Genomic DNA, 10,377 nt, shown 5'->3' on the forward strand with positions numbered 1-10,377 from the left:
TGATAAATCATTTTTTTAGATTGTAGTTTTTTGTGTTATTTTATTAAATTAGAAGTTTCTCAATCGTATCAATGAGAGCTGGTGTACCGATGGATCGTATTTGAAATTTGAAAACCCCTCCAAACACCAACTACTTTTTTTGGAACCTCGTGATCGAAGACGCTGGTCGAAAGGATTGCAGCACGTTTCTCTTCCAGGCCCTAGTCGTGATTAGCAATTCTAAAATATTTTGTGGCGTGAGTGAAACAGACCATGTCGGACTAACTGATATTCTGTCTCAAAGCCAACACGATTCATCCGCCGTAAGAATGTCTACCATTGATTACAATGCATTGCTTTTTCGAGTAAGTCGAAGACTCGATGAACTGAATGAATCTGAACAGTTAAATTTCATATGCAGAGACCTTCTACCGTCAGGGAGCGAAGACGACATTCAAGATTCTTTATTGTTGTTAAAGAAACTTGAAGAATGCAAGCATTTAGGACCGGATCGTCTGCAGATAATGAAAGACATCCTTAAAAATGTTGAGGAATGGTCTCTTGTCAGAAAAGTTGAAAAGTTCGAAAGAAAACGAAGGGAGTTCATTGATTTGCTTGAACCGATGATTCGTGTCCTCGACGAACTCAATGATTTGGAACGGCTAATGTCGATGTGCAGAGGAAACATACCGGAAGAGAGTGAAGGCAGCATTCACGATGTTCGATCATTATTTAAGGTGCTGTAAGATAACAATCGCCTGGGAATTAACAGTCTCGACATCTTGAAAGAAATTTTGACCGAATTGGAGAAAGAAGATCTGATAAAGGAAGTAGAAGAGTTTCAGAGACGAAGACGACAAGACGAGGAGTTTGAAAGCAGGAAAGGTAAAATTTCTGTAGACAATAAGATAAAGTTTAACCAGTATGTAAGCCGGGCATGTAAGCTATATTTAAGACGTCTTAAAATCAATTAAGATTTTAGGCACACAGTTTGTTAATCGGACACTCTTTCATTGAATTCATTCGTGTCATAGACCTGTGTTATATAAGGGCTTCGATGCTATCTTGGTTCGGAGGCAAACATAACTAAAATTAACGGAAATGTGTGCATTTTAGTTAACCGTCGGTGCATCTGTTGCTCCGTTTGAAATTGACGGACGGATATTCAAAATGTGGGCCATTTCCTTCATTCATCTATCTGATTAAAAATCGGACTATTATAAACGTGCAACAAAGTCAGCAAAGTCATTGATTGAAGTCCTCTATGCATGTTGTGACCTAACGTAATTTGCATAAATTAGTAATGTTTCTCAGTATTTCTGACAGTCTGACTGTCACCTTTAAAAGCCGTGCATAAAAAATATATAATTAACAAATAGATTCCATGCTGCTTTGCGTCTGTTCAGTAATAGATCACGGGTGACGTCAAAATGTGGTAAGAACAAAAACGTGGCACACGAAGCGCATTCGAGCGTGTCACTGTGATTGTCTTTTGTGATCTACTCAACAGACGCACGGCAACATGGAATCTATTTGTTCTATAAAATAAAGAAGCAAAAGTTGTTAATGGTGACGTCATCTATGCGTCTGTCCTCTAATAGATAATAAGAAAGAACCAATCAAAATGCGTGTAGAATTCAGCTTATTATATAACAAGAAGCTGTTTCCAGCTTATACTCGGGCTATACTTGACTGTGTGGTGCGTCAAGCCTTCAATCTTTTAACGGTGAAAACCTCCAGCATCGCCAATTCCCCCAAATAGATAGCCTGCGAGCAAGCTCTCTTGGGGGTGGATCCTCTTTCCCCCTCCCGCCCCCCACCCCCAAGAGAGCTTGCTCGCAGGCTTCTAAATAGATAGATACGGAGATATATTGATGCAATAAGTAACCACTAGATAGAATTGCATTTCTTGCAGTCAGAATGAAGTACAGGGGAAAACGACATTTGTCATACAAATGCTTTTTATAATCCCGGGGGGGGGGGGGGGGGAGTACTCCCTTATGTGACCTTAACGGGGACGTGCGGCCCGATAGGGTTTGGTTTTCAGGGTGTTTTGTCTTGAACGGGGTATCTATTTCATCACTTTCTGTCTTAAAGAGGGTATCCCTACACTACCTAATGGCTTAAACAGATTGTGATTGCCAATGCGTTAAATGTCTTAGAAAGGGCCTGAAAATTTGAATTCTGTCTTAAACGGGATAGGGAAATCGGAGAATCGTTTATGGTTTATATCCTTGTACTTTTTTAAGTGTTTCGCTTTTTATATTTTTAAATGAAATTCAGGGGAAAGCATTTGTTATTCACCTTTTATTTGAAGACAGAAACCGTTTCTACATTGATTGTTTTTCTATAGTAAACGTGAGATATCTTTATCTAGCTTGGCCCGCGAGGTCATAGACTGATTTAGTTGCCAAATTTTTGGTTAAACAAAACTAGCCTTGAGGCACTCAGGTTAGCCTAAAAAACACTCCGGTTAGCCTAAAGAGCACTCCAGTTAGCCTTAGGTTAGCTTAAATAGCTCCCCGGTTAGCTCAACGGTTTAATAGCAGTTTATGTTGGGGTTGTTCATGCCTCGCACGTCTGGCTCGCATATGGTAAACACTCCTCACGGCCCAAAAACAAAGAACGCGACCGAGAATTTAAAGATTTGATAACACGACAGAAAACGTGACTCGTACCAGCCGAGTACAAAAAACGAGACCGAGAACAATAACTCGTGGCCCGAAGTCTTATCTCTCGGCCCATCGCGACCCCAAAAAGAAAAAAGAATCTGATAATGCTATCGAAACCTTAACTCGGTCCGCCTTACGGCCTGAGTAAAAAGAATCTGATAACGCTACCGAAACCTTAACTCGGTCCGCCTTACGGCCCGAGTACAAATTGCTTATTGATTTTCTGTTTGACCTTCCTAGTCCAGCAATATTGATTTGATTACAAGTAAGTCAAGCCTAAGAGCGGTGCTCCACAATTACAAGTCTGCTTTTCGTATGAACGTACCTTACTTTAACTGCGGCTTTCGTAGGAAGCGTGAGGTTAGAAATGAATTTGCTTAATATATTCTGTGCACAGATGACGTCACAAATGACACGCATGTTGATTACCGAGCTGGTTTCGGTTGACAGTATCAGTATAGATACGCAAGTGAATACGAGGCCCGAGATGACAGAAGGAAACTCGGGTCGAACAAAACGGTTGAAGTGAGACCTCACAGTGGATTCATAGCTCATTGTCCAATTTGGTGTGCCTAACAAATCGATAGGGGATACGGTCTTTTCAATCCGTTTCAATTTGTATACCGATTATTTCAGTTAGTTTGTATTTTGTATTGAACCAAGCTTGATTTGCCAATATCAAATGTGTTCCGTTTCTCCCAGCAAAATCCTTTCATTGTTTCATTTTTTCTGATGCCGACTAATTGCGATTCCAAAGAATCGTAGAGAATTCCTTTTGGAAGACATTTATCTTAAATCGCTTACATTGTGAGCCTACATATGCTGGTAAGCTATTCTAGTTATCGTTTTATTGTCTCTTTTATTGTTTGTTTTGTTTTGACCAGCGTGAGGACTTCTCACCACCAAAAACAACAACAGCAAACAAACAAACCGGCAAACAAAACAAAAAATTGATTCAGTAATAGTTTATGCAGCCAGTGCAGGAAATTAAGTACTAGTTCAGTTCCAGTTTTAGAATTAAGTAAATTTCTTGAACGGGATGTTAAGAAAATGTCCTATATTTAGATGTGTGTATTATGTTTAATAGCAAAACCTTCGGGTCCAAATTTAGCGGCCCCCACATCACTTGCCATCAGCTTATTCTTGCATAATACTTCTTAGTTATGACATTAGTCTTGTAATCTTCCGAAATCGTGTGCTGTGATTTTGGAAGAAATTCTTACCAAATGTGTTCTACGGATATATTGAACCCTTCTTTGAAAAATTTTTGAACCGAAAGGTATTACAATCAACGAAAACAATACTGTGATGGGAGCAGTCACTGTAGTTTTTATATACCCTAGTGTGCTGTTAAGAAATGTGGAATCAAATATATTTGTACTTTTGGGATATTCTTTCGGATTCTTGGATATTTACTTAACTGTTGTGCCTGACTAATGTTATATGTTTTTTTCCTCCTAGAACTATTTATTGAAGTAAGAAAGCAAAATTCAAATTCACAGTTTATATAAAATCGACAAACAACAGAAACCCAGATCTAAGTTGAACAGATTTCTAATACTAATCTTTACTTTTTTCAGCTCAAGCTGCTGCTGTTGTTTCATCCTTGGGGGCTGCTAGCGAAAGAGTAATTGGAGGTAAGGGATCGAAATTGCCTGCAAAGGAGTAGTTTATAGACCGCTTTATATAATAGCCAAAAGCGCTGGTTTGACTTTCACAAGCTATTGCATTGTCAGTCATCATACAAAGGAGCACGGCAATAAAAGAAATAAAGAAACCTTTTGTAATCTTACGTGCTTTATCATAGGAGGGGTGGCGGGGCGGGTTTGACATGCGAATACTCTTACAGGGACAGTTTAAGTATGCCAGTAGAAAAGGGAAAATAAAATTCTCAAGTGTATTAAGGCTTGACCAGGACATGAAAACGAGGCTATTTTGCTTTTCTCCCTTTTTCGCATGCAGCTTTTTGAATAACAAGATGAAACTTTACAAGAAGAATGTGATAGTAAAAGAAAATATGTAGCTTGGTCTTGTTGTCATGGGAACTATCTTACATCATTTATGTGACGTTTTCTGTTTTAAAAAGTGTTGGCTAATTTTGAAAACGGGGAACATTTAACTTGCTTTTCGCTATCCAATTTGCTACAAAATTAAAGATATATAAATGAAATAAACAAAATCGCCTTTTAATGATGACTACACTACCTCGGAGTAAGTAATTTATGACCCGAAAGTAAGACTATACATTCCTATAAGGATTTTGTGCTCGTTTTTGTTTTATTCCATGTGTGTTTGGGTTGTCGGCTCAGCTTAAAAGGCGACGTTGCATAGAAAAATACACCTCCTTTTATAATGTGTGTGTTTCTTGGCAAAAAGAGAAGCATAAGTTCTCCCGAATTCGTAAAATGTTGTCGTATCGAGTGTTCTGACATTGTGCCGCCAAGTTGTTTCTGTTCACCGGCGGGAGCCTGGCACCCAAGAACAAAAATCCACTCTACCCTACTCTACAGGAATACAAACCATTGTTTTCTTGGCTCTACTAATCTTCCCTGAGGACGAATAGTTGCACCGATTTCAAAATGCTGGACGTAAGTCATCGTTTTCAGTTGTATCTGAAATGAAATATTGTGGATCACAAAGAGATAAAGCCACTTTTGACGGCAGCACCGTGTATATGTAGACCGCATTTGTATCATTTTGAAGAGAAACTAATAAAAATCTGTTGTTTTACAGCATTTTTCTTGCTTTATTTATACGTTAATGTGGATAGCTCTGCAAACAGCAAGTGCTTCCATCAAGGATGCTTTCTCGTTTCGCGACCCCATCTTCGTTAGAGTTTTGGCGCGAAAAATCGGGCGCAATAAAATAACTTGTCTTAAATTGCACTCTCATAATCAACGATTCCCCCTCGCCGAGCTCAGAGATCTGACTCGCTTCCCATTGATTCCATTATGTTTTTGCAGTTTTGTGCAGCGAAAACGATTCAATTTAACAACAGTTTCTTTAGAAACTAACAAAGGCCTTAAAACAATGTCCATAAAGGCTGAATGTGCGTGGGCAAGAGTGTGTATTAGCCAGACATAGGAGATGTGCTCGACCTTGAAGAGGTTTCCCGGAGAAGGCACCGTAAAATTTGATTCCACAGTGCTAGCAGAAAGACATAAATTCTATTCTTAACATTTTAAAGACTATTCACAGGTTACTCTCAGTCAATACGATTTTAATCGAGCCTGTAAAGTAATTGATGATCAGATTGCCAATTGGAGAAACAGAGGAGACAGGGAAACCTATTTATCAACGTTCTCAATGTCCAACTGGAATGAAGGCAAGCACATATCCAAGGAAATGAAAAAGGCACATTCATTATCGAATTGCAAGCCTTGCTCCCTGTTAAACTCAAACCTACAAGCCACTTTTCCACTGAGCAAAATGTGCATGACAGCAAAGAAGGGTCCACTTAGTGAAATCCAAGGTGATGTTAAAAGGCACACAGCTCAGCCTGTAATACTGACATCTCCAGAAGGTACAAAGATAACTAACGAACAACTCAAGATGGTTGGACAAGCGACTTATTCCACCCATGATGAAAAGTGCAAGGAAAATTTTGGAAAGCCTCTCAGTGAAATTCTGGTCCTTGTTCCCGAAGCAAGGTCTTCAACAGAAACTGTCACCTGTAGAAAAAAGGAAATTGAAACGAAATCAATAGAGGCAAACGAAAGCTGAAATTGAAAACAAGATTAATGATAATGATACTAAGCAGCACTTGAGCTCAAGGCAATCCTACAGGTCTAGACAGTACCATCGATTGGCTCAGTCATTTGAAACAATAGCAGAAGCAACTGAAAGGGTCAGACCAACACCTCCCAAAGTACAAGAAAGGTCTCATGTTCCTACAACAGACAACATCACTGGAGACTTGGATCAGCTACTAACAGATGTAAAATCCTGGCCTGATGGTGCAATAAACTGGTCTGAGAAAGCAAGGATGTACAACATCAGAACAAAAGGCCAAGACTCAACACCAACTAATGGAGGACAAATGATCAAGTCGTATCTAGAGAAGAATGGAGTTGACACAACCTGCTTTGAAGCAACGGCCATTGTCAACCAGACTGACTCCCAAAGCAGAGGTATTGTAAATAACACGCAAGGCTAAAACATGCAATGAATGGTAATTATAGGCAAACTTTACCTCAAGTATTGTAACTACGGCAACTTAAACAATTTACTCAGAGTGGGCTGTTAACAGTTCTTCAAATCAATATCATTTAGGAATGAAAAATACCCACATTTCAAATGTTTTCAAAAACTCCATAATTAAATATCCCTAAGGAGTGTCAAGTTCATCAGAATTTTATGACTTTTTAAGGTTTTCATTTTAATTTCACTCTTACAGTGACTTCTGGAACATTTTATACAGTAAGGTAGCAGTCTGAAGTGAAACCACAGTCACAATAAAAGATGTAAACTTACTGTAATTCACATTACTGGAAGAGAAGCCATTGTTACTGAAGTTGAGGCTAGGAATGATAATTATAATTTCTCCTGTTTCAAATTTATACTGTTATCCCTTGTTAGCTAGCTATTGTTTAAACGCAATCGAGTGATTGTATACATCTATGCAAAATTAATATCATTTCTTTCAATTTACAACGTGCAGGATTTCGGGTGCGTCGAGCCATCAAAAAACAGAAGGGAGGTGCAGTTGCAGTTCCAGTGTCAAGGACCAATGCAAAGATCAGAGCAAGCATCAAGGAATAGATTGAAAATGGTTCATACAATGTTGGTATACCAGTAGTGCAAACAGACATTTCAAAGTTGGTAATCAGTAATGAAGGGGAAGTTGTGCAAAAGAAAATTGATGTCCAGGCCAGAAAAATCCCCTTCCAGGATATCAGGAAAGAGGCCTTGACCAGAAACAAAAGTTTACTGAAAATCAAGGATGATAGCCACTACAACCAGTTAAGCAAAGAAGAGCTAACTGTAGAGCTTCAAAAAATCCATGAATAAGTAAGTGATGACATTGACCAAATGAGAAACAAGCTGAAAGAATATCAGCGTCAAAGGCATTGGCTTCTCTGGCATGATCACTACACCATTGCAAATTATGGTCACATGCTCTTTTGCCTAAGAGAACTTTACGATCCTGCCATTCATGTGACAAGAAAAGAAAAATTGGAGAAGACAGGGAAAGATGTGGATGTGCAAGCTACAGTAGAGGAGCCACAGCTGTACATTTTAGCCCAAAGCAGGTCAACAGTTGAGGACCAGATGAGATTTATCCCAACACGCCAAGAAGATCTCAGGGATTTGAAGAATCCTTCAATCACAGAAAGTGGAGTTGAGGTATGGCATGTCATGCGGTTCATAAATGGGGATATCCCTGCCACTGAAATGGAGGATGGTACTCAGCATGGGGGAAACTATGGCTGTCCAGGCTGTGATGGAAACATCAATTCCAGCCATGACCTTGCCTACAGCCTGCAAAGGAAGTACAAAACACTGGAAAGCAAAAGGCAACTGGTTCTTTCTGGTCCTGCTGGAAGAAAGGGAAGCTTACACCCTTTTAAAGATATGAAAAGGAATGAGCTCAAAGCTGAACTACAGGAAAGAGGAAGTTCTGCAGAGGGTAAAAAAGATCAGTTGCAAAAGGAACTGTTCAGTATGCTTGGAGGCACACCAAGGCTTCCAGCCTTTCTACACAACAATGATGCTTCTGTTGAAGAACTCAACTTAAAGAAGTATGAAGTCTTGTTCTTCGAGGCACTGCGCTGTGCAATGAATCACATTAAGAATATCTTACAGGAGCTGCCACATCACATTACTGACATTGACACACTTATTAAACGAAAGGAAATTCTTTCCATCCAGTACAGCAAAGATAAACTGAGGGGTGTAGATTACAGAAAGACCCTGATCTATGTTACTATTGCCAAATTAGATTGTTCCTTGTTACTCTCTGTGAAATGATTGAAATCTACTATGCACAAGATGAAACAAGATCACCAAAGATGATCCTACGCCTGCATAACCTCTGCTGGAGACATGCAATTCAATGCCGCAAAGTGTTGACCCCACCGCAGGCTATGACATACAGGAAACTGTTTGGACTGTACTTCCACAGCTGTGTTGGACAATCCAGTCAATTGCTTCGAATAGCTTCCCACAGATCCACAAATGCAGAAATGTTTTAAAGACTGTTTGAGAAGTTGTCGGAAATAACAATGAAAACTTGGAGCAAAAGGATTGAAGACCTACCAAGAAATGCAATCCTGCACTTACAAGCAGAGAAAGCAAATGCTGGCAGTGACTGTATTCTCAAGGAGGAGAGAGAAATCAGTAAAATGGCAAAGTCACTTCCCAAATTAGACAACACAGTCATTCTCAAGACTGGCCTAGAGAAGTATGCAGATGACTGGGCTGCTCACCTAAAGCTTATTGCTGACTTTCTAAAGCCAGGAGAGGGAGTCTGGTGGAAAGAAATGGAAGACCACATTGAATACCTTGATGGGCCAGAGGATGTCTCAAGAAGTTCAAACAGGAACGACTCCACATAAACCAACTCGAGACGTTTAATTTCTTGACGGTTTACAAACCATATACTAAACCATGTGCTAATAAAGATGAATTCGAAGACCTTTATAGTAGACAAATTAGCATAATTGCGGGATGCCCGTGCGCCACGGCTACAACAATTCGCAAGGGCGAATTCGGCTAGATTAATTCACAACATCCTTCCCCCACGACGATAATAAGAAATCCTTAGTCTAGATATTAAGGAACTGATTTAAATCGAAAGTGTCACTGAGTCCACATGTGAAGTCTTTGTCTCGCTTCAATGGTAGCCTTCCTTTCAGAGGGTCGCTGAGGATCACACTAGTCGTGTTGATATCTTCGGATTTCGACTCTTTATGATCAGACGCTGTGTCTTGCACTTCTAGCGGAAAAAGTAATTGCAAAGGACGTTGAATCCGGTTTCCATTTGCAAGTTTAACTTGAGCAGCACGACAGCAGCCATCTCTTCTTTCGATAAGCTTCTCGACAAGAGCCAGCCTTCATCGACTTCTCGAAAGATTCTCTTGGACTAGAACAACATCATCGATCTTGATAGAACTGTCTTTCCTTGCCAAGGGTCCTTTGAGTGATTGGCGATGAAATTCTCTCAGGTTTAGCAAATACTCTCTTCTCCATTGCATCCAAAACGTTTTCATTAGTGATTCATAGCGCTTAATTCTCTATGAAAGTTCTTGCTTTCCGGACCAAGGGGCTTGCGCAGATGGAGGAATGAACAGAGGGTCAGCATCTTCTTTTTCCTGAACTAAATTGGGTAGAGTGGTAAGTCTGTTGCCACACAGGAAATGCGCCGTTGTTAAAGGCGGATTATCTTCAATGTCCGGGTATAAGTAAGTCAGCGGTCGACTGTTCAACACTGCTTCTACTTCAGTTACCATGGTAACTATGTCAGGGAACGAGAGTAATGACCTGCCAAGGGACGTTTTGAGGCACCTCTTCACCGAACCAATGAGTCTCTCATAAAATCCTCCCCACCAGGGGGCCCTTTCGACGATAAACTGCCACTTTATTCCATGACTTGCCAAGTGTTTTTGCGTTTTCTCTGCCTCCAGAATCTGATTAGACAGGGAAGTGAATCTCTTGCTACAGTCCTTGAAGTTTTTCGCGTTGTCTGAAATAAGTCTTTCTGGAACACCTCATCTACTCACAAATT

The 10,377-nt window shown here is 40.0% G+C and overlaps 1 long non-coding RNA gene and 2 pseudogenes across 2 annotated transcripts in view; 2 read left to right on the forward strand and 1 right to left on the reverse strand.

The window, feature by feature from the left end:
• Nucleotides 1-230: 230 nt before the first annotated feature.
• LOC146470283 (uncharacterized) overlaps nt 231-10,377 on the forward strand; it is a 29,324-nt pseudogene continuing 19,177 nt past the window's right edge. The window contains exons 1-2 of the transcript XR_014867078.1: nt 231-864; nt 4,232-4,288. The product of XR_014867078.1 is annotated as an uncharacterized LOC146470283 (transcript). The remainder of the gene's footprint in view (nt 865-4,231; nt 4,289-10,377) is intronic.
• The window catches only part of LOC146470284 (uncharacterized), a 12,149-nt gene continuing 7,684 nt past the window's right edge, over nt 5,913-10,377 (reverse strand). The window contains exon 3 of the long non-coding RNA XR_014867080.1: nt 5,913-6,322. This is a non-coding gene — a long non-coding RNA (uncharacterized LOC146470284). The remainder of the gene's footprint in view (nt 6,323-10,377) is intronic.
• On the forward strand, nt 8,586-9,208 carry LOC146470285 (uncharacterized; annotated as a pseudogene).

This window comes from Pavona decussata, unplaced genomic scaffold, assembly GCF_977016875.1.
Source record: "Pavona decussata unplaced genomic scaffold, jaPavDecu1.1 SCAFFOLD_114, whole genome shotgun sequence".
Taxonomy (NCBI): Eukaryota; Metazoa; Cnidaria; class Anthozoa; order Scleractinia; family Agariciidae; genus Pavona; species Pavona decussata.